General features: G+C 39.2%; 1 long non-coding RNA gene across 1 annotated transcript in view; it reads left to right on the forward strand.

Moving 5' to 3' along the window:
- The first annotated feature begins 3,072 nt into the window (after positions 1 to 3,072).
- The window catches only part of LOC144315636 (uncharacterized), a 73,319-nt gene continuing 49,985 nt past the window's right edge, over positions 3,073 to 26,406 (forward strand). Inside the window, exons 1-2 of the long non-coding RNA XR_013381367.1 lie at positions 3,073 to 3,507; positions 10,878 to 11,059. This is a non-coding gene — a long non-coding RNA (uncharacterized LOC144315636). The remainder of the gene's footprint in view (positions 3,508 to 10,877; positions 11,060 to 26,406) is intronic.

Below are 26,406 nucleotides of genomic sequence, written 5' to 3' on the forward strand. Positions count from 1 at the left end.
AAATAAAATGAAAACAGGGAGGCAAACCATAAGAGACTCTTAACTCTAGGAAACAAATAGGGTTGCTAAGGGGGAGGTGGGTGGGGAGATGGGGTAATTGGGTGATGGGCGTTAAGGAGAGCACTTGATGTAATGAGCTCTGGGTGTTATATGCAACTGATGAATCACTAAATTCTATCCCTGAAACTAATAAAAAAATAACATTAATTATCATTATTCTGAACACTACACTTTAATTACTGGATTTACAGTGACCAGAGGATCTTTTGTTACTCATAAGGAATCAAAAAATCTTGGGAGCTGCCCAAGTGTTTTTCCATGCGACAAGGAAGAACTAGCCCCATCATAGAGAAAACGAGTGATGCTCTCTGACCCTCACCATGAAATTTGTTTGCTCCATAGAAAGGCCAGGCTGGTGTTCCATGCCAGAGTTAGGAGTCCATGGAGTGGCAGTGGCTCTGGACTTTATTCTGGTGCAGGATCTGAGCCCAAGAGTGTTCTTGACCCACTCCTTTCATTTCCCCCCAGAAACAGTGGATCTGGGGTACCTGGGTAGCTCAGTGAACTGGGTGTCTGCCTTTGGCTCAGGTCATAATCCCAGGGTCCTGGGATGGAGCCCCACATTGGGATCCCTGCTCAGTGGGGAGCCTGCTTCTCCCTCTCCCCCCTACTCATGCATGTGCTCTCTTCCTCCTCCCCAAATAAATAAAATCTAAAACAAAACAAAACAAAACACCACTGGATCTTAGCAAAGCTGGAGATGGGATTGGGGGAAGTAGAAGAGAAAGGGGAAGGTGTGAAATAGACTGTTCAGAAGAAGGGGATGTGAACTTGTTGAAGGAGTGTGGTAACCCTGGCTGGCAGAGCTGGTACTCATTTGAGATTTGTGAAAGAATCTTCCTGGCTATGACATCCCTGTCTCTGGTGCCAGTTCCGCAGGTCTGATGTCTGAGTGGTTCTGGTTAACTGGCACTGGGGTAGAGAACAGCTGCAAGGTGATTAAGAATATCAGAAGGCAAGGGGTGATGTGCTGGACCACAGATTGTCAGGGGAGGAGGGGCAAGATGGGGAAGAGTAGGGTCCCCAAATCACCTGTCCCCACCAAGTTACCTAGAAAACCTTCAGATTATCCTGAAAATCTATGAATTCGGCCTGAGAATTAAAGAGAGAACACCTGGAATGCAACAGTGAGAAGAGTTCGCGCTTCTATCAAGGTAGGAAGACGGGGAAAAAGAAATAAAGAAACAAAAGGCCTCCAAGGGGGAGGGGCCCCGCGAGGAGCCGGGCTGAGGCCGGGGCGAGTGTCCCCAGGACAGGAGAGCCCCGTCCCCGAGAAGCAGGAGCTGCACCAACCTTCCCGGGCGGAAAGGGGCTCCCAGGGAGTTGGGAGCAGGACCCAGGAGGGCGGGGATGCCCTCGGGCTCCCTGGGACACTAACAGACACCTGCGCCCCGGGAGAGTGCGCCGAGCTCCCTAAGGGCTGCAGCGCGCAGGCGGGACCGGAGCAGCTCGGAGGGGCTCGGGCGGAGGAAGAGGCTCCGTGCGGAGGGGGCTGCGGGGCGGGAGCACGAATCCAACAGCGCAGGCCCCGGAGCACAGGGCGCCGGGACACAGCCCAGGATCCGGCCTCCTCCCGGGACAGGCAGAGGCCGGGAGGGCCCAGGACAGCGAGGACGCTCCTGCCCCAGCTGAGCAGATCAGCGGCCCCGCCCGGAGCCTCCAGGCCCTGCAGACGGAGAGCTCCGGAGTTACTGCGGGGGCTGAATCCAGGGCTCCAGAGCTGGCCCCGCCACTGGGGCTGTTCCTCCTGGGGCCTCACGGGGTGAACAACCCCCACTGAGCCCTGCACCAGGCAGGGGGCAGAGCAGCTCCCCCAAGTGCTCACACCTGAAAATCAGCACAACAGGCCCCTCCCCCAGAAGACCAGCTAGAAGGACAAGTTCCAGGGGAAGTCAAGGGACTTAGAGTACACAGAATCAGAAGATACGCCCCCATGGTTCTTTTTGTTGCTGTTGTTGTTGTTGTTGTTGTTGTTTTGTTTTGTTTTGTTTTGTTTTGCTTTTTGATTTGTTTCCTTCCCCCACCCTCCTTTTTTTTCCTTTCTTTCTTTTTCTTTCTCTTTTTCCTCTTTTTTTTCGTTTTTTTCTTCCTTTTTTTTTCCTCTTTCTCTTTTCTTTCCTTCTTTCTCTCCTCTCTTTTTCTCCTTTTCCCAATACAACTTGCTTTTGGCCACTCTGCACTGAGCAAAATGACTAGAAGGAAAACCTCACCTCAAAAGAAAGAATCAGAAACAGTCCTCTCTCCCACAGAGTTACAAAATCTGGATTACAATTCAATGTCAGAAAGCCAATTCAGAAGCACTATTATACAGCTACTGGTGGCTCTAGAAAAAAGCATAAAGGACTCAAGAGACTTCATGACTGCAGAATTTAGAGCTAATCAGGCAGAAATTAAAAATCAATTGAATGAGATGCAATCCAAACGAGAAGTCCTAACGACGAGGGTTAACGAGGTGGAAGAACGAGTGAGTGACATAGAAGACAAGTTGATAGCAAAGAGGGAAACTGAGGAAAAAAGAGACAAACAATTAAAAGACCATGAAGATAGATTAAGGGAAATAAACGACAGCCTGAGGAAGAAAAACCTACATTTAATTGGTGTTCCCGAGGGCGCCGAAAGGGACAGAGGGCCAGAATATGTATTTGAACAAATTCTAGCTGAAAACTTTCCTAATCTGGGAAGGGAAACAGGCATTCAGATCCAGGAAATAGAGAGATCCCCCCCTAAAATCAATAAAAACCGTTCAACACCTTGACATTTAATAGTGAAGCTTGCAAATTCCAAAGATAAAGGGAAGATCCTTAAAGCAGCAAGAGACAAGAAATCCCTGACTTTTATGGGGAGGAGTATTAGGGTAACAGCAGACCTCTCCACAGAGACCTGGCAGGCCAGAAAGGGCTGGCAGGATATATTCAGGGTCCTAAATGAGAAGAACATGCAACCAAGAATACTTTATCCAGCAAGGCTCTCATTCAAAATGGAAGGAGAGATAAAGAGCTTCCAAGACAGGCAGCAACTGAAAGAATATGTGACCTCCAAACCAGCTCTGCAAGAAATTTTAATGGGGACTCTTAAAATTCCCCTTTAAGAAGAAGTTCAGTGGAACAATCCACAAAAACAAGGACTGAATAGATATCATGATGACACTAAACTCATATCTCTCAATAGTAACTCTGAATGTGAACGGGCTTAATGACCCCATCAAAAGGCGCAGGGTTTCAGACTGGATAAAAAAGCAGGACCCATCTAATTGCTGTCTACAAGAGACTCATTTTAGACAGAAGGACACCTACAGCCTGGACCACAGACTGTCTAAGCTAGTTGAGGAAGAAAATGAAACATTGGCCCTGCAGACTGTGCCCTATGGATCCAAGTGTCGGAGCTGGGATTCTGCAGAGAGTGGGAATCACATGCCAGAACAACAGTCTGCCAAACAGGCTTTTGAAGGTAGTACATTCACTTGTGAGAATAAGGTCTGGGGTTAGAATGTGAACATTGGTAGCTAAGTCATTATGGAGGGAGAAGGAGGTGATGGTTGTAGAGATAATGAAGGACTGAGAATCCAGAGTGTGATGGCTCATCCATGGTATGGAGTTGACAGCAGAAAGGTGGAAAGGACAGGCTTAGTGAGTCAGGTGCTAAAGTCGCTGCATAATAAGGGGGTAAGTAGAAATCAGCCAGGAGAGTCGCATGTGATCAAGTCTTCTGGGTATGAACATTTAGGGAGCTCCACTTCAGGGGAGAGATATAGACTGGAAATGGATCTGGATGGTTACAGTGACTGGAATGCTATAGTATAATATCCAATTATTAAGCTCTAGTCCTTTCACAACACACACATACATGCACACGCAGCCCTAGCTGAGCAGGGTCTGGGCCATTATGCAGTCTCAATTTAGGATAAACTGACCTTATTCCTTCCCACCATCACTGACACCCTCCAAGGGCACTTAGGACATGCTGCAGGGAGAATGAGGCAGGGATGTCCTGGAGTCTATTCCTTCAGCCCTTTGCCTTCCCTCCTTCATTTGGGGTAGAGAATTAATTGTCTAGTGCAAATAATTAAAAGGTACCATATTAGTGCTCTTCAAGTGGCTCTTCATGGCTGATGGATGGCAGAGGCTGGCAATTAGACACAATCATGTTTAATAGGTCCCAGTGTTTGAACCAGCAGCCATGTCATTTCTCTGTACCACGTATTCATGTATAAAGTAAACTGGAACGACACATCTGAATGGCTCTTTCCTCCCAGGAAGAGGAGTGTCAACATATAAATAACACTTCTCTTAGCCCTTTGAGACAATTAAGCCTTTTTCAGCATTCTAGGTTGATATATTGCTCTGTGCTTCCATGTTAAATGTAACATCTGTTATTAATTTGTCCATGGGAGTGCCCTATTCTGGATCCACAGTGATACTTGTCAGTATATAGGTGCCACACCTGAATTAGCACCCATGTCATTAGCATCTATACTCTCTTCCAGTTTACTTAATTGTCTTCCCTAGCAGTCTGCTCAGGGTAGTCCAAGGCCTGGCACATGCCCCTGGTCTACAGTCTTCATGCTTCACCCCCAACCCTCCATTGAGGTTGAGGTCATCAAAGCCACAGGAGCCCTCTGGGTTTTCCTGGAAGAAAAGAAGGGGCTGGGGAAAAGCCTCCAGGACCATCAGCAAAACAGGGAGGGAACACAAAGAGGGGCAGAAGGAGAGTGGAGAGGTGACGGAGAAGCAGGGGAAGAGAAGGATATGGGTCTGCAGGGTTAGACAATGTCCATGCAAGCAGGACAAGACCTACAGGGCAATTGCCGGAGCCTGTGAGAGATGCACAGGAAGCCTGGCGGTAAGGTATAGAAGCCAGATTGCAATCAGGCTAGGTATGAGGAAATGGAAGAGACAAGTGTGGACAGTTCTTTCAACAACTCTGGCTGAGAAAGGGTGGGGAGAAATGGGGCAATACCTGTGGGACAGGTGTTTTTATGATGGGCGAGGTTTGACAAAAAGCCTACTTTATGTTTAAATGTTCCCTGGTTCTAGTATGTTAAGGCCAAGATGGTACGTAGGCAGTCATAGGTAGGGACACTGACAGCATGATAAGCGTTGACACCTCTGATAAGCCTGTGATAGCACTTAATTGTATGTATATCACACAGCACCAGTGGTTCTTAGCCAAAGTTCCACTCTAGGACAGTCTGGGGTGGGGAGTGCACAGCATCTATATTATTTGGAAGCACTACAGGTAGATGGCAGAAGAATAAATAATCTAAATAAATAAATAATTGAATTACAAGAAAAGAGGAGAAAGAAACTAAAAAATCTTCATGTAATGAAAATTCCTTCTGAAAGTCTACCAACACCTAAAAGCTATGTTGGATTTAAAAACAAATATCAAACCTTTAAAGCTCTGAAGAGTCTTGCCTAGAGACCAGGTGTTCTCTGGATATTCTAGGGGAATGAACCCAATTTTAGAAAAGAGGCAATCTACAATCAGGGAGTATCTGATGACCAGAGACACCTAGTCAAATACATGTAGTTTCCCCCAGCTCCTGGGAAAAAAGATAGTGTAGAGTCTGGCACTTGCTAGTTATAGGCAAAGGAGGTTAACTTGGAAGAAGTGCGCTTATTTTATTACAATATAAGTTACCAGAGAATGATTTCAGAATGGTGAATATCTTGGTAAAAATGTGATCGAATGACATCATACCTCAAAAAAATGAAAATGAAACTTAATTGAAATTTAAATTGAATAGAATGAGTTTAACTGATAAAGTACATAAATTGTCTTTTAAAGGGGCAGAATTCAGGGTACCTGGGTGGCTCAGTTAGTGAAGCATCTGCACTGGGCTTAGGTCATGATCCTAGAGTCCTGGGATCAAGCCCCGTGACAGGCTCTCTGCTCAGAAGGGAGTCTGCTTCTCCCTCTCCCTCATCTCTCTCTCTCTCTCTCTCTCTCTCTGTCTCAAATAAATAAATAAATAAAATCTTCAATAAAAGGGCAGAATTCTGCTCCTTGCCAAGGTAGAGTAGCAAGAGACTGCATTTGCCCTCCTACCTGAAAAAAAAACAAACAAAGAAAGATGAACAATGGTTTTGAAGAGACTGGATCTCAGGCAAAAAAGGACAGCTCACATTACTATAGGGACAGGATGGAAATTGAGTCTGCCACTGTTTTTTTGTGGCATCCTGCCTTGTTTCTTGGTAGGATACTACTACTAAAAGTCTTTTTCACATTTTCCTGATACTACCCAGTAGGTATAAATTATACTGTGTCTTGTTACTTTACTATGAGTGAAATTAAATTTAGATAAGTACCAGCTTCAGTCTGTACTATACTTTCATTCCCTTGAGAGGAAATATTATTATCATTTTTAAAGAATCCAATTGCAAAGAATTTTATTTCCTCTTTAATTTGTTTGTCTGGAGCTAAAGTGAGACAGGGAGTGAAGGGAAATAAAGGAGTTCCCCTTCAAGGTTGTTTCCATATGGGTGACCTTTTGAATTATCTCTCTTTCTAAACATCATACTTTCAGTCCTAGCCTTTCCCTTTCTCTCTATATAAGGGCAGAAATACTCCTTATATGCCCATAACTGTCTTAATCAGTCAACAGGAGCCCCATCTTGCTTTAATTGTGTTTTCCTCACCTCTCAGTGCCACTCCTATTTATCCCCCTCCTCCAGAGTCCAACTCTGATAGGATACCATATGACCCTGCAATCTCACTTCTGGGTATGTATCCAAAGGAATTAAAATCAGGATCTTGTACAGATATCTGCACTCTCATGTTCATTGCAGCATTACTCACAATATCCAAGATATGGAAACAACTTAAGTGTCCATCACCACATGAATGAATAAAGAAGTGATAGGTATGGATATAGGAATATACACAGATGCATGCACAATGGAATGTCATTCAGTCATGAGAAAGAAGGAAATTCTGCCATTTTTGACAGCTTGGCTCAATCTTGAGAACATTACGCTAAGTGAAACAAATCAGAGAAAGACAAATACTGTATGATATCACATATGTAGAATCTAAAAAAATCAAACTCAGGAACAGAGTAGAGTGTTAGTTACCAGTGATGGTTGGAGGATGGGGGAAGTAGGGAGCTACTGGATAAAAGGAACAAACTTCCAGTTATAAGATTAACAAATTTGGGGATCTAATGAACTGTGTGGTGATTATAGCTTTTGATACTGTATCATGTACTTGAATGTTGCTAAGATAGTGGATCCTCAATGTGCTCACAGAAAAAAAAAAAACGCTAACAATGTGATGGATGAAGGTGGTAGCTAATACTTATGGTGGTCATCATTTTGTGACATGTAAATGTATCAAATCAACACTTTGTACACCTTAAACTTACACATATTCAGTGTCAATTGATCTCAATAAAGCTGAAGGGAAAGAAAGATTCCTCAGCTTTAACTTGTGGCCCTTTTGCTGATTTTAAATTTCCACTCTACATTTGATATAGTGTTCTGCTTCTAATTGCTGTGTGCAATGTATAGCTTTCCAAGCAGGTATACACAAGGGGCTTTCAGGGTCACAGATCTATGTAGACATTTAATTCATTAGATAGTGTCAGATTGCTCTTGAGAATAATTGCACCAGTCTTTCCTCTCACCATCAAAGTGTGAAGGTTCCATTTCCTACAAGTTTGCAAATGTTTGATATTACCCAACTTCCAAATTTTAGTGCATCAAATGAGTATAAATGATGCCTCATTCTTTCATTATGGAGGTTGAGCTTTTCTTCACATACTTATTAGCTATATAGGTTTGCCTTATTTATATCCTTTGTCAGTTTTCTAATTAGGTACCCTATCTTTTTTTGTGTTCTGCAAGATTTCCATATATATTTTAAAGCAGCACTATCCAGAACTTTGTGAGATGATGGAAATGTGCTCTTTTAAAAAATGTTTTATTTTCCTTAAAAAAAAAAAAAGAAAAAGAAAATTAAGGGACACCTGTGTGGCTCAGTGGGGCTGTGATCCTGGAGTTTGGAATCGAGTCCCATGTCGGGCTCCTTGTGGGGAGCCTGCTTCTCCCCCTGCCTAATGTCTCTTCCTCTGTCGCTCTGTCTCTCTTATGATTAAATAAAATCTTTAAAAAATAAAATATTTATTTATCTGAGAGGGTGAGAGAGTGCATAAGCAGAGGGAGGGGCAGAGGAAGAGAGAGAGAAGAGGCTGACTCCCTGCTGAGTGGGGAGCCCTACATAGGGCTTGCTCCCAGGACCCCAAAATCATGACCTAAGCTGAGATTAAAGAACTTTCTTTGTTTTTGTGCATGTAATGAACCACTTTTCCCAACTCATTTCGTTAAACAGTGCCTTCTTTTTCTGGCAGAGTATGAAAGCATTTTTTTAAAAGGTTATTTACCAGGTCCAATAATACCTACATCTGTTTGTTAGTCGTCTGTTCTATACAATGGTCCTTTTGCCTGTTCCCATGCAAGTATCCACTGGTTTAATACCTTACCTTCATAGTATGTCTTCATAATTTGCCTTCCTTTGCTTTTCATGATCAAATTGACTATTTGATAACCTTTATTCTTCTGTTAAATTTTAGAATAAGTTTGTCAATTTTTTTTCAAAACTCTTGCTGAAATTTTAATAGGGATTGCATTTAATTTATCGTTTAATTTTGGAAGAACCAAATTCTTAAAGTATTATTATTATATCCATGTACACTTATATAAATCTTTCTGGAGTTTTTTCATGTGTAACATCTTTTTTTTTTTTAAGTTTTATTTTTAAGTGATCTCTATACCCAACATGGGCCTTGAACTTACAACCCTGAGGTTGTCCTCTAGGTCACTGAGGACAGGCTTAGAGGGAACATACCTCAACATAATATAAGGCCATATATGAAAAATCCACAGCAAACATCATACTCAATGGTGAAAAACAGAGAGCTTTTCCCCTAAGATCAGGAACAAGGCAAGGATGTCCACTCTCACCACTTATATTCAACATTGTACTGGAAGTTCTAGCCATAGAAATCAGACAAGAGGGGCAACTGGGTGTCTCAGTGATTGAGCGTCTGCCTCTGGCTCGGGTCATGATCCCAGGGTCCTGGGTTTGAGTCTGACATCAGGCTCCCTGCAAGGAGCCTGCTTCTCCCTCTGCCTATGTCTTTGTCTTTGTGTGTGTGTCTCTCTCTCTGTGTGTGTGTGTGTCTCACGAATGAATAAAATCTTTAAAAAAAAACTGAGACAAGAAAAAGAAATAAAAGGCATTCAAATTGGTATGGAAGTGGTAAAATTTTCACTATTTGCAGATGACTGATACTATAAAGAGAAAACCCTAAAGACTCCACCAAAAACTGCTAGGACTGATAAATGAATTCAGTAAGGTCACAAGATACAAAATCAATATTCACAAATCCATTGCATTTCTATATACTATTAGGAAGTAGCAGAAAGAGAAATTAAGAAAATAATTCCATTACAATTGCACCAAAAACCTATATAGAGAGATGCAATTTATTTTGGATTCTTTTCTTTTTCTTCCTTATTGCTCTGGCTAGAAGCTCCTGTACAATGTTGGATGCCCTTGTCCTGTTTCTGATTGTAGAAGAAAAGCATAGTCTTTCACCATTAAGTATGATGTTAAAGCTCTAAGTCTTTTGTAGATTTCCTTTATCAAGTTAAGGAATTTCTCTTGTATTCTTAGTTTGCTAAGAGTTTTTTTTTTTTTTTCAACCAGGAATGGATGTTGGATTTTTGCTTGAGCAATCAATTACCTTATAATGTGATTTATAAAATTTAAAAGTTCCTTATATTTACCCAGTCAGTTACTGTTTCTGTTCTTCATTCCTTTGAGTAAATTCTGTTTTCTATCTGGTATCATTGTCCTTCTGCCTAAAGGACTTCCTTGAATATTTCTTAAGAACAAGTCACTGGTAAAGGATTTTTTCGGTTTGTTTGTCTGGAAAAGGTTTTATTTTGCCTTCGTTTTTGAGAGGTATTTTTGCTGAGTAAATAATTTGAGGTTGACAGATTCCGCCCCCTTCCCAGCCAATACTTTACAGATGTTGCTATGCTGTCTTCTAACATGGTTTTTCTCCAATGAGAAATCTGCTGTCACTCTTTTTTTTTCTATGTAATGTGTCTGTTATTTTCCCTTCCAGCTACTTTTAAGATTTTCCTTTTATCATTTGAAAATTTCAAAATTTTTATTATGATATACCTTGGTATAATAATCTTCTTATTGTTTTCCCTTTCTTTTTCTTCTGCCTTTTCTTTCTCTTCCTCCTCTTTTATTGTACTTGCGTTCCATTGAGTTTCTTAGAACTGAGGGTCTATAATTTTCATCAAATTTAGGAAACTTTTGGCCATCATTTTTCATAGACTTTTTTTCTCGCCCATTCCCTTTGTTCTCTACTCTTTTTTTTTCCTTAAGATTTTATTTATTTATTCATGAGAGACACACACAGAGAGAGAGGCTGAGACACAGGCAGAGGAAGAAGCAGGTCCATGCAGGGAGCCTGATATGGGACTCGATCCCGGGTCTCCAGGATCACACCCTGGGCTGAAGGTGGCGCTAAACCGCTGAGCCACCCAGGGATCCCCCTGTTCTTTATTCTTTAGGGGCTCCAGTTGTATATATACTTGATCACTTGTAGTCATCCCACAGTTCAGTGATGCTCTGTTCATTTATTTTACTCTTTGTTCTCTCTGTGTCTTATTTTGGATAGTTTCTATTTTTGTATCTTCAACTTCATAAATCCTCTCTAATATCTAGTAGTTACTTTAGGGTTTATATTATGCTTATTTATTTATTTATTTATTTATTTATTTATTTATTTATTATAGACACAGAGAGAGAGGCAGAGACACAGGAGGAGGGAGAAGCAGGCTCCATGCAGGGAGCCCGACATGGGACTCGATCCCAGGACTCCAGGATCGCGCCATGTGTCAAAGGCAGGCGTTAAACTGCTGAGCCACCTAGGGATCCCTGTATTATGCATCTTTAACCTACTACAATCTATCCCCAAGTGATGTATCACTTCAATTATAGTATTAGATACTTATACTTTCCTTATATTTCTCCCCTCCTGGAATTTGTTTCATCCATTTTATACATTTGTTATAAACCCTACAATGAGATGTTATTGCCTTTGTTAAGCCACCGTTTATTTTTAAAGAGACTTAAATAATAAGAAAAAATATGCATATTTACCCTTGTATTTACCATTTCTGGTGCTTTTCATTTCTTTGTGTAGATTCAAATTTATTTCTGACATGGTTTCCCATTTGCTGGCAGGATATCCTCTAACATTTTTTTGTAGTGCAGTTCTGATGATGATAAATTCTTTAGCTTTTGTATGTCCGAAAACATCCTTATTTTGCCTTAGTTTTTTTTAAAGATTTTATTTATTTATTTGAGAGAGACAGAGATAATGAGACAGAGCAGGAGTGGGGGAGAGAAGAGGCTCCCTGCTGAGCAAGAGAGCCAGATGTGGGGCTCAATCCCAGGACCCTGGGATCACAACCTGAGCTGAAGGCAGACCCTTAATCAACTGAGCCACACAGGCACTCCTCGCCTTCGTTTTTTAAAAGATATTTTCATTGGGTGTAGGATTTAAGGTAGACAATTTTCTTCTTTCTGTGCTTTGAGCATATTGCTCCATATCTTCTTGCTTACATTGTTTCCAATGAGAAGTCTGTTATTCTTACCTTTGTATGTATGTAACTCCCCTGACCTCCTGCCCCAGCTTAAGAGTTTCTCATCACTGTTTTTTAAAATTATTTTGTTATTTGGTGTAGTTTTCTTCATGTTTCTTAGGCTTAGGGTTCATTGAATTCCTTGGATCTTTGGAGTTATTGTTTGCAAAAAAGTAGGAAAATTTTCAGCCATGAAATCAAATATTTTTGATCTCCTCCTGCCTTCTCTCCTATGAAGACTACATTTATATATGTGTTAGCCTGATTGAAGTTGTGCTGCAGTTCACCAGGTTATTTTTCTTTTCTCCTTCTTTTCTTCTGCCAAGTCTAATCTGCCATCAATACCATCCAGTGCATTTTCATTTCAGACCTTATAGTCTTTGTTTCTAGAAGTTTGATTTAGGTGCTTTTTAAAAACATAGATCTTACATTTCTATTTAAAATTTTGAACATAGAAAATACAGTTATAATAATAATTGTTTTAAGATCTTTGCTTATTCTAACAAAGGTGACAGCTGTTGGTTGGTTGGCTTCAATTTATTGTTTTTCTTATTGTGAATTGTATTTTCCTGCTTCTTTTCATTGCCTAGTGACCTTTGTTTTAACACCAGACATTGTGAATTTTACCTTGCTGAGTGCTGGATATTTTTGTTGTTGTTGTACTGTTAATAGTCATAAAGTTTGTTCTGGGATGTAGTTAAATTTCTTAGAAAAAGTCAAATTCCTTTCAAGTCTTATTTTTATGATTCCGGTGGGTCCAGAGTAGTACTTTAGTCTAGGGCTTATTATTTGCCATTACTGAGGCAAGGTTTTTCTGAGTGTTCTATTCAATGTTCTGTGAATTATGAGTTTTTCCAGGCTGGCTGGTGGGAACAGGCACTGTTCCCAGCTTGGTGTCAGTGCCAGCCCCTGTTCTTCAATTCTGTCAGATAGTTTTGTTCCCTTAGTCTTAGGCAGTTCCTCTCCTCCTGTGCCGGTGAATACTTCTCTGCTAAATACTCAAGACTGACCATCTCAGATCTCTAGAATTCTCTCTCTGTCCTAAGCACTCCAGCCACCTCGCTCTCCCGATGACTGTCAGCTGTGACTCCTTGACTCAGGAAGGCTGTTAGTTTCTGCCTGGGTTCCCTCGCTCTGTACTGCAGCCTAGAAACTCTTAAGGCAGTAAGCTGGGCAACCAGAGCTCACAGTATTTTGTTCTCTCAGGTTAATGTTTATTATTGTCAAATGTCCAATATCTTTAAACCTGTTGTTTCACATATTGTGTCTTGGTTTGTTTGTTTGTTTGTTTGTTTGAGGCAAGAGTATAAGCTTCTTTTTTTATGAGAGAACAAGTGAGAAGCGCAGGGCGGCAGGCAGCCCCTGAGGCCGGTGGGTGAACTGGGGGCCCAGGGAGGGGTCAGCAGCTCAGACCTGCAGAGACCCAGGGCCCTCGCCGCGGGGGCCCACCGGCCAGGCCCAGACTTTGAAGCAGTCGTGAGCCTCACCCCCCGCCCCGGTCCACGGCGGTGCCACCCTTGACGGTGAGGGCGGTTGGTCTTCCTTCTACCAGACACTGCTGTGGGAAGATCGAAATGGGAGTTACCTACCGCATTTGGCCAATAGGAAGACCACCCTTGGGGAAGATTTACTGGCCGTTCATGGAAGGCCTGTGTATATAACATGAAAAAGCTGCTCTCAACTTACCCCCCAACCTTTTCAGAAGAAGACTTTTGCCACATCTAGGCCTTCTAGATGTAAAGAGGTGGCCGACATATAATAAAGTAGTTAGAAAATCATACGTCTTGTAAATGCCTGTTTGTTTTTTAAATCATAGAAAAGAAATGTCTTTTTGAAATGGAATTGTTAGATCACTTCTAGAAGCGACGTCAGGAGCGACACACGTTCACATTTGTGCAGTGGGTAAGAGGACATGAAGTAGACCTTGAGGAAGAAGAAAAGAAGGTTCTGTGCCAGACTGGTCATACTTAGAAGACATTTTCACATTATAACCATTGTTTTGTGTGTGCATTTTATTCCTCAACTACTATGTATATAGTTGACAATGCTAAGTACCTTTGTCAAATATCTAGTCTTTCTAGATGTTCTGAAGTGCCTGATACACGTTAAAAATAGAGGTAGTAAAAATACATTTTGTAAATATCTTCGTTGACACTCATAGGAAATGCTGTTTAATTTGGGGGGAATGGCCAAACCACCTCTTTGAACAGTATGCATTGTGTTTGTGCACTGGTTCAAAGGAGGAGGGAGGAGAAGGAAGTGCAAAGAGCTCTGCCAGTGTGTTTATGGTGAGGGAAGATTAACCATTGTCCTTTATGTTCCTGCATTTTGTTTTACTTAACTGTGTATATAGTGTATATACTGGACAAATGAGTCCTAATTTTCAACATCTAGTCTTTCTAGATGTTAAAGAGATTGCCAGTGTATGACAAAAATAGAGTTAGTAAACTAATATGTTTTGTACATTTTGTGTTAAAATTCTTAGATTGTCTTCTGAAAATTGGAGCATTATAGCCCACTGGGTTTGTGGAGGAAGAAGGGAAGAGAAGTTAGTCTTAGGCTAGAATGTTCTTATTTTGAAGACACTTTCAGATTATAACTGTTACATGTGTGCAGTTTATTCAAGACTGCTATGTATATAGTGGACAAATTAAGTCCTTATTTAAAACATCTAGTCTGTCTAGATGTTTAGAAGTGCCCAACGTATGTTAAATGTAGAGGTAGTAAAACAGCACTCTGTAAATATCTTTTTGCCAAAATTCATAGGAAATAACTCTTGGGAGTGGAATTGTTAAACCACCTCTGACAGTATATGCTGTCGTGTATATTCAGTGGTTTGGAGGAGGTGGTTCAGTGGTTTGGAGGAGGAGGGAAAGAATTGCAAAAGGTAATATGCTAGTGTGTTCATACTTGGACATTTTCAGACAAAGCCATTTTTTGTATGTTCTGTGCATTTTGTTTTGCTGTGTATATAGTGTATATAATAGACAAATGAGTCCTAATTTTGCAACGTCTAGTCTCTGGATGTTAAAAGAGGTTGCCAACGTATGATAAAGTAGTAAAATTAGCACATTCTGTACACGTTGTGTTGAAATTCAAAGGAAAGCTTTTCTTCTGTAAATAACTTTTGGATATGAATTTGTTCAACCACCTTTAAGCATTACACATGTCTGTACTTGTCTACTGGATTAGTGGGGGAGAGAAAGAAGTGAGGGAGGGAATAGTTTAGGCCAAAATGGTGGTCATATTTAGAAGATACCTCAGATTGTACCCGTTGTTAGGTGTGTGCAATTCTACTTAACAGTGCTGTGTACATAGTGGACAAGCTAGTTCTTATGTGAAATATCTAGTCTTTCTAAGATATTTAGAAATACTTGATGTACTTAGAAGTAGAGTAATGCTTCTTGAAAATAGCTTTTAAAGACTGATGGGAAATATTATCTATGGAAATAGAATTGCTAAACCACCTCTCTGAACAGTACACTTGTTCAGTGGTTTGAGGGAGGTGGGAAGGAAGGAATCGCAAAAGATTTTTTGCTAGTGTGTGCTAGGAGATTTCAGCTTATCCATTGTGCTATGTTATGTGCATTTAACTTGACTGTATATATTGTATATATACTGGAAAAATAGGTCCTAATTTTATAATATCTAGTTTCTAGATATTTAAGAGGTTGCCAATGTATGACAAAAGTAGTTAGTAAACTAACACATTTTGTACACTTTGTGTAAAATTCATCTAAAGACTGTCCTCTGAAAAGGACTTTTAGAGATAACATTGTAGTCACATCTCAGTGACATGTGCCTGTCTACTCACCCTCTGGTTTGGCGCGGAGAGAAGTTGTGAGAAATGAAGGGTTCTAGACTAGATAGAATGTTCCTATGCAGAAGACACTTTCAGATATAACCCATTGTTACACGTGTGTAGTTTATTCAACACTACTGTGTATATAGTGGACAAACTTAAGTCCTTATTTGAAACATCTATCCTTTCTAGATGTTTAGAAGTGCACAAAGTATGTTAAAAGTAGGGGTAGTAAAATAACACATCTTGCAGATAATCCTTTTGTTAAAATTCATATGAAATATTGTCTTTTGAAAATGGTATGATCAAAGTGATCAAACCACCTCCCAGAGCAGTACACATTATATGATATCTGTGCTGGTTCAGGGAGGAAGAAGAAAGCACAAAGGGCTTTATACCAGTATGTTTATAGTGAGGTGGGATTAACCATTGTCCTGTATGTCTGCATTTTGTTTTACTTAGCTATGTATATAAAGGACAAATGAGTCCTAACTTACAATATCTAGTCTTTCTAGATGTTAAAGAGGTTGCCAGTTTATGACAAAAGTAGTAAAAAAAAAAAAAATACATTGTGTACACTTTGTTTTTTTTTAATTCATCTCTCTTTTTTTTTTTTAGATTTTATTTATTTATTAATGAGAGACACACACGGAGAGGGGGAGAGAGAGACAGAGACAGAGACAGAGACAGAGACAGAGACAGAGACACAGGCAGAGGGAAGCCTGATGTGGGACTCAATCCAGGGTCTCCAGGACCACGCCCCAGGCTGCAGGCAGCGCTAAACCGCTGCGCCACTGGGGCTGCCCCATTGTGTACACTTTGTGTTTAAATTCATAGGAAAGACTGTTCTGAAAACTAGAAGTGAAATTGTTAAATCCCCTCTAAGCATTACAGATGCTTATACTTTTCACTAGGTTGATACAGATGAGAAGAGGAAGGGTTCTAGGCCACAATGTTCTTTCAGTGCTACTATGTATGTAGTGGGCAAATTTTAAATACTTGAAACATCTAGTCTTCTGGATGTTTGAAAGTGAACAACGTGTTAGGAGTAGAGAGTTAAAGTAACAACACCCTTTAAGTATTGTTAATTTACAGGAATGGTTGTTATTTTGGAAATGGAATTGTTAAACCGATGTCTTGGAGAGTATGCTGACTGTTCACTTGGGGACAGGGCAGGGAAGAAGTGAGGAGAGAAGGGTTCTGTGCCCTTGAATTTTTAGACTAAAATTCTGTTTAATAGTAGAGCTAGTAAAATAATTCCTCTATAAATGTCCTTTTGTTAGTTTTTAGGAAGGACCATTCTGAGAGTGTCTGTTAATCCACCTCTTACAGCTAGATGTAGTCCTATACTTAGTCGTTAATATGGTGGAGGGAGCAGAGGAGGGGTGAAGGGAAGGGCTTTTTGCTAGTATCTCCACATCTAGAAGACAGTTTTAGGTTGTAGCCATAGGTCTATATGTTTTTATGAAGTACCCATGTTTGTTGTGGACTAGGTTCATTGTTTTGTAATATCTAAGCTTTTTGGATGTCCTGAGGTGACAATGTATGATAAAATGTACAGCTAGTGAATGAACCAATTTATAAGTTTCTTTTTGTTATCACTGATAAGAAAGAAGCATCTTGGACATGAGATTGTTAAGCTGTCTCTGAGAAATGTCAGAACTTATTGGGTTGGCACCAGAGGGGCAGAAGGAAGTATAGAGGGAGAGTTGTATGCGGATGTTTTCATATTTACATTTTAATGATAACTGTTAACGTGTATTAGTCTCTTTAGCTGTACTATAGGAATACATTAAATGATTCAATGGAAAATACCTTCTTGCTATTTGAATATTATAGATTGGATGATGAATTCTTTTTTTTTTTTTTTTTTTTGGATGATGAATTCTTTTGGAAGCATTATAATGTTGTGTACTCTGTTACTTTATGTCTGTTTTTTAAATTTTATTTATTGGTTTATTCATGAAAAACAGAGAGAGAGAGAGAGAGAGGTGCAGAGACACATGCAGAGAGAGAAGCAGGCTCCATGCATGGAGCCCGATGTGGGACTTGATCCTGGGTCTCCAGGATCATGCCCCAGACCAAAGGCGGTGCTAAACCACTGAGCCACCCAGGCTGCCCTATGTCTCAGTTTTATTTATTTTTTTTTAAATTTTTATTTATTTATGATAGTCATACAGAGAGAGAGAGAGAGAGAGGCAGAGACACAGGCAGAGGGAGAAGCAGGCTCCATGCACCAGGAGCCCGACGTGGGATTCAATCCCGGGTCTCCAGGATCGCGCCCTGGGCCAAAGGCAGGCGCTAAACCGCTGCGCCACCCAGGGATCCCTATGTCTCAGTTTTAATTGAACATTAAGGGAATGGAGTATTTTAATTGTAACTCTGCCAATATCTTTATCTAGAGGCCTGTTGCCATTTTTGTCTTTTATATTTTTGTCACCAAGAAAGACAGGATTACATTTTTTTTCAGATGGAGTTGGTGTAGTGTGTTCTTGGTTACCAAAATACTCATAGTTTGGGGACTTTGACATGATAAATATTCGTGGTGTGTAAAAGCATGATACATAACTGTACGATCTTACATTAAAATGCTTACTTGTGTAGATAGATACACACACGGGACCTAGAAGTCAAACTATAAACTGCTTGTGATTATGGATGACTTTGTTCTTTGCTTCTTGTGTTTTTCAGTTTCCTTTTATGCACAATTAACTTTTTAAAAATAAATTTTTAAAAAACCTAAATTTTTTTTTTGTTTTTATACTCCTGTTAAACCATCTTGAGTGGAAACATGTCCTTTCCCTTATTTTCTTAATTTGAGATTTTTAAGTAATCTCCATAAATATTATGTGAATTCTTGAATTCTTTTTTTTTAAGATTTTTAAATTTATTTTATTTTATTATTTGTTTTTTAGAGAGAGAGAGGCAGAGACACAGGCTCCATGCAGGGAGCCTGACGTGGGCCTCGATCTCGGGTCTCCAGGATCAGGCCCTGGACTGAAGGTGGCACTAAACTACTGAGCCATTCGGACTGCCCCTCTTTTCTTTTTTTTTTAAGTAGGCTACACACCCAGCATGGAGCCTAACGTGGGGTTTAAATTCACAACCTTGAGATCAAGACCTGAGCTGAGATCAAGAGTCAGACACTTAACCCACTGAGCCACCCAGAGACCTCTAGAATTATTTCTTTGAGTTTTTTTTCCTTCTGTTATCTCTGTTCTTTCTGGAAGTTATTTGGAAGTTAAATCTTCTGGACTAATCCCCTAATTTCTATGCTTTTTTTTTTTTTAATTGAAGTATAGTTGGCATACAATATTATTTTAGTTTCATGTATATAACATAGGGATTGACAGTTATATACATTATAAATGATCACTGTAAGTATAGTTACCATCTGTCACCATACAAAGTTATTACAGTATTATTGACTTTATTCCCAAAGCTGTACATTTTATTCCTTATTTATTTTATAACTGGAAGTTTGTATGTCTCAATCCCTTTCATGTATTTTACCCGCTCCCCCCTGCCAGTTTGTTCTTTGTTTATGAGTCTGTTTCTGTTTGTTTGTTTTGTTTTTTAGATTCCACATATATGTGAAATCATGTTAATTGTCTTTCTCTATCTAACTCATTTCATTTAGCATTTAGGTTGCTTCCATATCTTGGCTATTGTAAATAATACTGCAATAAACATAGGGGTGCATATATATCTTTGAATTGGTGTTTTCGTTTCCTTTGGATATATACTCATAAGTGAGGAACTGGCTCAGAGCATGTGACTCTTGATCTCAACTCTTGGTCTTGAGTTCGAGCCCAATGTTGGGTATAGAGATTACTTAAATAAATAAATAAATCTTTAAAAAAAAAAAAAGCCTGTATGTGGAATTCCTTGATTATATTTCAACTTTTTATTTTTTGAGGAACTTCCATACTGTTTTCCATATTGGCTGTGCCAGTCTACATTCCCACTGACAGTGGGATATTTATAATAAATATAAATGATATATATTTATAACTGATATAAAATGATACCTCATTGTAGTTTTTATTTTTATAGTTGATAAAAATAGTTGATAGTTATAGTTGATACGCAATGTTACATTACACAGTTTCAAGTGTACAATTTAGTGATTTGACAAGACTATGTTTTGCTACACCCACCACAAGTATAATTACTATTACCATACAGCACTATTACAATAGCATTGATTATATTCTCTATGCTCTACCTTTTCTTCCCCTGACTATTCATTCCATAACTGGAACCTTGTATCTTCCATTCCCCTTCATTCATTTTGCCTATGTCCTACCCCTGGCAACCATCAGTTCTCTATATTTATGGGTCTGTTTCTGCTCTTTGTTTGTTCCTTTGTTTTGTTTTTTTTTAGATTCAACATACAAGTGAAGTAATATGATATTTGTCTTTCTCTGTCTGACTGACTTCACTTAGCATAATACCCTGTAGGTCTATCCATGTTGTCACAAATGGTAAGATATCATCCTTTTTATGGCTAGGTAATATTCCTCTCTCTCTCTCTCTCTCTCTCTCTGTGTGTGTGTGTGTGTGTGTGTGTGTTGCATCTTCTTTATCCATTCATCTATTGGTAGATGCTTGGATTGCCTCCATATCTTGGCTATTGTAAATAATGTTAAAATAAACATTAGGGTACATATGTCTTACATATGTCTTTTCAAATTAGTGTTTTCATTTTCTTTGAATAAATACTCAGGAGTGGAATTACTGGATCATATAGTAATTCTTTTTTTTTTAACTTTTTGAGAACCCTCCATACTGTTTTCCACAGTGGCTACACCAGTTTGCATTCCTACCAGCAGTGTAAGAGGCTTCCCCTTTCTCCACATCCTTGCCAACACTTGTTTCTTGTGCTTTTTATTTTAGCCATTATGACAGATGAAGGTGATATCTCATTGTGATTTTGATTTGCATTTCCCTAATGATTAGCCGTGTTGAGCATCTTTTCTTGTGTCTGTTGGCCATTTATGTGTCTTTTTTAGAAATATGTATAGTCAGGTTCCCTTCCCATTTTTAAATCATATTTTTTGTTTTTTTTATATTGAGTTGTATTAGTTATTTATATATTTCAGATATTAACCCCTTGTTGGATATATCATTTGCAAATACCTTCTTCCATTCAGTATATTGCCTTTTTGTTTTGCTGGTTTCCTTTGTTGTGCAAAAGCCTTTTGGTTTGATGTAGTTACAATTTTTTTTTTTCTGTTTTTGTTTCCCTTGCTTAAGGAGACAGATCTAGAAAAATATTGCTAAGACCAACATCAAGTATTTACTGCCTATGTTTTCTTTTAGGAGTTTTATGGTTTCAGGTCTTATATTTAGGTCTTTAATCCCTTTGACATTCTTTTTGTATGGTGTAAGAAAGTTATCTAGTTTCTTTTTTTGCATGTAGCTGTTCAGTTTTCCCATCATTTATTGAAGAAACTGCCTTTTCCCTATTGTGTATTCTTGCATCCTTTAATATAGATTAATTGGGCTTACTTCTTGGCTATTTTGTTCTACTGATCTATGTGTCTGTCATTGTTTCAGTACCACACTGTTTTGATTACTGTAGTTTGTAGTATGGTTATAAACCCATATTTTCTATTCTTTTTTCTCCTGTTTTCTGTCTATATGTCCTTCTATGTATCTAAGTATCTATCTCTTATTCTACTTTCTTGGAGACTGCCTCAACTTTATCTTCTAAATCTTCTGCTGAATTTAAAATTTTTGCTATCATACTTTAAATTTCCAAGATACCTCTTTTGTTTTTTAATGATTCTTTTTTATAGCTTTCTGTTATTTAATGGATGTAATATATATTTAGCATATTAATTATATTTTTTCAATATATTCTGCTGTCTGCACTGTCTTTGCTTCCAGATTTCATTTTTCTATTTGTTTATTTGATTTTCAGATTTAATGTTAAAGGCTTTCTTCTATTATCAGGTGATTTCTGGTTTCTCATCAATATTTAAGAGGTAACATTTAAAGAAAATCAGATGCTCTTGCCTATTTACACAATAGCAAACTTCATATTTACACAATAGTAAACTTTACCAAATTATGTACTTTTTTTGTACTAACTCTTATATCCTTTATTCCAAAGTGCCTTCCTATAGTTATTTCTAGAATTTTTTTTTTGGCTAAGATTGCTCCAAGATTGCTCTCAAAAAAGAGTTTTTTTTTGTCTAGGAAACTCTGTAAGCCTGTGCCTGAGGATAGCTTTATTTCATTCTCACATTTATTTTATATTATTTTTTAAAGTAGGCTCTGCACCCAACATTGAACCCAACATGGGGCTTGAACTGACAACCCCGAAATCAAGACCTGAGCTGAGACCAAGAGTCAGACACTTAACTGACTTAGCCACCGAGGTGCCCCTCATTCTCACATTTAAATAATAATATGGTTGGATAAAAAAATTCTACTTCAGAGCTCTTTCTACAGCACTTTCAAGACCACTGTTCTATGATCTTTTCATATCAGTAGTTGTTGTTGACAAGTCTAATGTCTGTCCAGTTCTGGGCTGTAGAGAGGTTCTCTGTTTCACATGGAGTGCTATCTTTTTCTCTCTTACAAATATCCTTAATGAAGCCAGGACACCAGATCCCTCTAAAGAAGGATGATGACTTTATGTAATTAATTTCTATCTGCAGCTGGGGCTGTAATTCTCATCACAGGATCTGAGAAGCCAGCTACTCAGCACCACACATAATAGATTCTACAGCTAAGGGAAATGTCCAATCACAGAATCATGGAAAACTCAAACTCTTTTATGAGTTCACTCTCAGAGAACTTATGAAGTATTAAATTCTCACTGGCAAGACCAGTGGTGAATGGACATGGAACCATGCCCTCTCTGGGTTCTAGGTATACCTGGGTTCTGTTGGAATAGAGATACCTCTTAACAAGCAAAATATTGTGTGAGAGAGGCAGTGATACACAGAATAATGCCCCACCCCAACCAAAGAGGTCCATGTTCTTTTTTTTTTTTTTAAGAATTAACTTACTTATTTGTTTGTTTGTTTATTTATTCGAAAAAGAAAGAGTGTGAGCAGGGAAAGGAGCAGAGGAGGAGGGAGGGGGAGAGGAAAGAATCTCAAGCAGACTCCCTGCCAAGCATGTAGCCTGACATGGGTCTTGATCTCATGACCCTGAGATCATGACCTGAGCTGAAACCAAGAATTGGATGCTTAACTGACTGAGCCACCCAGGTATTCCAAAGACGTCCATGTTCTAATCCCTGAGGCCTCTGAATGTGTTGCATTACATGGCAAAAAGAATTTTGCAGGTGTAATTAAGGCTCGGGCTTTGAGATGGTGAGGTTATTCTGGATTATCTCATTGTACCCCATCTAATCACACGAGTTTAAAAACAGACCCTTTCAACTGGATCAGAGAGATGAAACAGAAGAAAAAAGAGAGATTCAATGTGTAAGAAGAATTCAACCTACCATTGATGGGGGCATCAAGTAAAGGAAAATGGTGGTTTTAGAAGCTGACAACAGCCTTCAGCTTATAGCCAGCAAGCAAATGGATGTTGGTCCTACCACCACAGGGAACTGAATTCTGCCAATAACTCAAATGAGCAGGAAATGGATTCTTCCCTAGCACCTCTAAAATGAATGCATCCAGCTCACACCTTGATTTTAGCCCATAAAGACTCATTTATAGGACTTCTGACCTGCGGAATCATATTTGTGTTAAGCCATGAAATTTGTGGTAATTTGTTATGGTAGCAGTAAAAACTACCACAGAGCCTTAAACAAATGTCAAAGTAAAGTAAGAAAAAAATGAGATGAATGTAAATCTTTTTGTAGGGTGATCCCGATGTACACAATCTGTGATTATGTTCCCAGATATGATCATAAGGAGCAGGAACATATATGTACACCACAGATTATAAAATGTACCCCTACTTCATTGATATTAAAGTGTGAAAACAATTGGATTTTAGAACTGATTAAATTAGACTTGGCTGATTAATTTCAAATTGATTAAATTCTGTATAAGCTTAAGAGCCAAATTAAAACTTGAAAAAGGGAGGCTGATGCCTGCCAGAGACGACTTGAGAAGTGCCAGGCCCTAGGGATGACCTGTCCACCTGCCCCCTGTGACTACTGTGGCCCTGCTCTCCCTTTTTCAGAGCTCTCAACACCGTTTCATGTAGAGGAAAAATACAGTAACACTACATCCATTATTTGCATTAGTCTTAATATCTTCTCTTCTTGCTTAGGAAGAAGTAAAAATCAAGAGCCCAGAGCCGTAGCTGGCTTCTCTAGGATAGGTGAAGTTAATAGAGTCTCAGTATCTAAACTATAGGTTAAAATGATGTGAAAACTCCTTAGCTTACTTAGAATAAAATGCCTACCTATGAAGGTGGACATTTTAAATTTTGTTTCATCTTTGTATTTTTCAAGTTTATTTTATGGAGATATTCAAACATGCACACAAAGAGAATAACATAATGAGCTTTCATGTACCCATCATCCAGTTTCAACAGTTACCAACAGTTGTCTCATTTCATCTGTCTTCTCAACTTGGTTTTTGCGTATGAGTTTTTTAAAGCAAATCTCAGCCACTATGTTATTTCACCTATAAATACTTGAGTGTACACTTCCATAAGATGAGGATATTATTTTTAAAAAGATTATTCCGGGTGGATTCAGTGGAATCAGTGGTTGAGCATCTGCCTTTGACTCGGGTCGTGATCCTGAGGTCCTGCGATAGAGTCCCACATTGGGCTCCCCTCAGGGAGCCTGCTTCTCCCTCTGCCTATGTCTCTGCCTCTCTCTGTGGGTCTCTTGTGAATAAATTTTTAAAAACTTAAAAAAAAAAGATTATTCCTATGGCACCATCACACCTAACAAAATTAAGAATGATTTTAGCTGGACTATTAGGCAGGAGGCTACAAAATGGAATTAGAGAAGAAAGGCTAGCAATGAGGCATTCACTTCTGTCTTGGTTTTCTATTACTGCTGTAACAGATAACTGCAAATGTGGTGCCTTAAAATGGAACAAACTTAACCTTATTTTTCAGTTTTGGGGGTCAGAAGCCCAAAGTCAGTGTCAATGGACTCAAAGGTGCTGGTACACCTTCATTTTTTCCTGGAGATTCTGGAGGAGAATCTGTTTCTTCACCTTTTCCAGTTTCCAGAGGGTGACGCATTCCTTGGTTCATGGCCCCCTTTCTCTGCCTTCAAAGCCAGAAATGGTGCATGACTCTGACCTTTTTTGTTGTTGTTACTTCTCTCTCTCTCTCTCTCTCTGAGTCTCTTTTGCTTCTGTTTAAGGAATCTTGAGATGACATTGAGCCTACCAGAATAATTCAGGATAATCTCTCTATTGTTAAGGTCATCTGACTAGCAACCTTATCTTCATTTGCAGCCTTACTTCTGCATTGATATGTGCCCTAATGTGATCACAGGTTCCAGAGATTAGGATGTGGACATCTTTGGGAGGCTATTATTTGGCCTGCTACGAGCCCTCTTTTTAATTACTTCTCCCTGGACCTTAGGTATATGGTTGGGGGCAGGAGCCAGGAGAAGCAGAAGCAAAATAGTAACAAGATCTGGAAAACTGGAATTCAAGTTCTGCATAAGAAGCTTCAAGGGAAAGGCACCCAGTATCCCTATCATAAGTAAAAGACATGGGAAAGCCTCAGAAGAAGGATGCAAGGAAAACGGAGAAACTCTCTCTTTTTTTTTTTTTTAAGAAACTTTTTTACATGATTTACTAGCCTGGGCTATCTTCAGTGTGTTTGGAGAAGAAACGTAATCATAAGACCCTTTTTCCTCTCTCAACAGGGATTTTGCTGTGATGAAAAAAGTCACTGCGGAACTTTTTTAAATTATGGGACTGTAAACCAATGACAATGCTAAACCTTTGTCAGTTAATGAAGTGCCTGACGCTCATTGCCCATATGCCTTTGTCAGGAAGGGCCAGGGATCCAGAGAGAGAATAGCTGTCAAAATGAAAGCAAGGACCCCAGCGTCCCTCTCTGTGAGTCAACTTACAAAGAGGCCATAGTGACTCAGATGTGAATCTCTCTGGTCTGAACAAGAACACAAGCCACAGAAAAAATATTGTTGAATAAGGTGTTTTATAATTTCATTTTATCTCATCTTTTGAACCATTAAGAAATGTCAGACTTCATTTGTTCAGATTTATTAGAGGTTGCATAGAAGAGGGAAAAACTGAAAAACAAAACAAAAACAAGAATACTTCTTGGTTGGCTCACAACTGTCTCCTAGGTATCCTTTTTAGGCATGAAATGCATGTTTGTAAACCAGGATTCACCTCCAGGCCTTTTTTTGCTGTATGTCAGCTGATTGTCAGAAATTGCTGGCACATGCACACTCACACAGTGATCTGCATTTGCTGTTTGCTCCTTATTGTTCATTTGCTAAAACCTCTTTTAAGGTTAATTCCCAAATATTAACCCTGACATTTTTCACTCATATATTTTCTGTATTCTGAAGCTGTATTATAGATGTGGGGCAACTCTCATGTTTAGTTTTATTAAGTAACAGTGCTTTGCTATTTGTTATTTCTTGGTGTGTCTGTATGTGTATATGTGCCCACATGCTGCATTCTTTTGCTTATATATGTGCATAAAGGAAACAACTAGCCAAATAAACAAACAGATAAATACTGTTCTACTTCCACACTAACATAATTTATTAAGACTTATTGAATTATAGTGAATTTGAGTGAAAACGTTTGAGTGCAGGGCAAATTGGAGCAAGCAAAACATTAGAGCACACTCATAAGTCTTTTATGTGAATTTTAGTTTAAAACAAGACTATGGCTACAACATGGATCATGCTTCTTATATTTATTTGCTTAGCTTCAAAGGAAA

The sequence above is a fragment of the Canis aureus genome, chromosome 6 (genome assembly GCF_053574225.1).
Source record: "Canis aureus isolate CA01 chromosome 6, VMU_Caureus_v.1.0, whole genome shotgun sequence".
NCBI classification, from domain to species: Eukaryota; Metazoa; Chordata; class Mammalia; order Carnivora; family Canidae; genus Canis; species Canis aureus.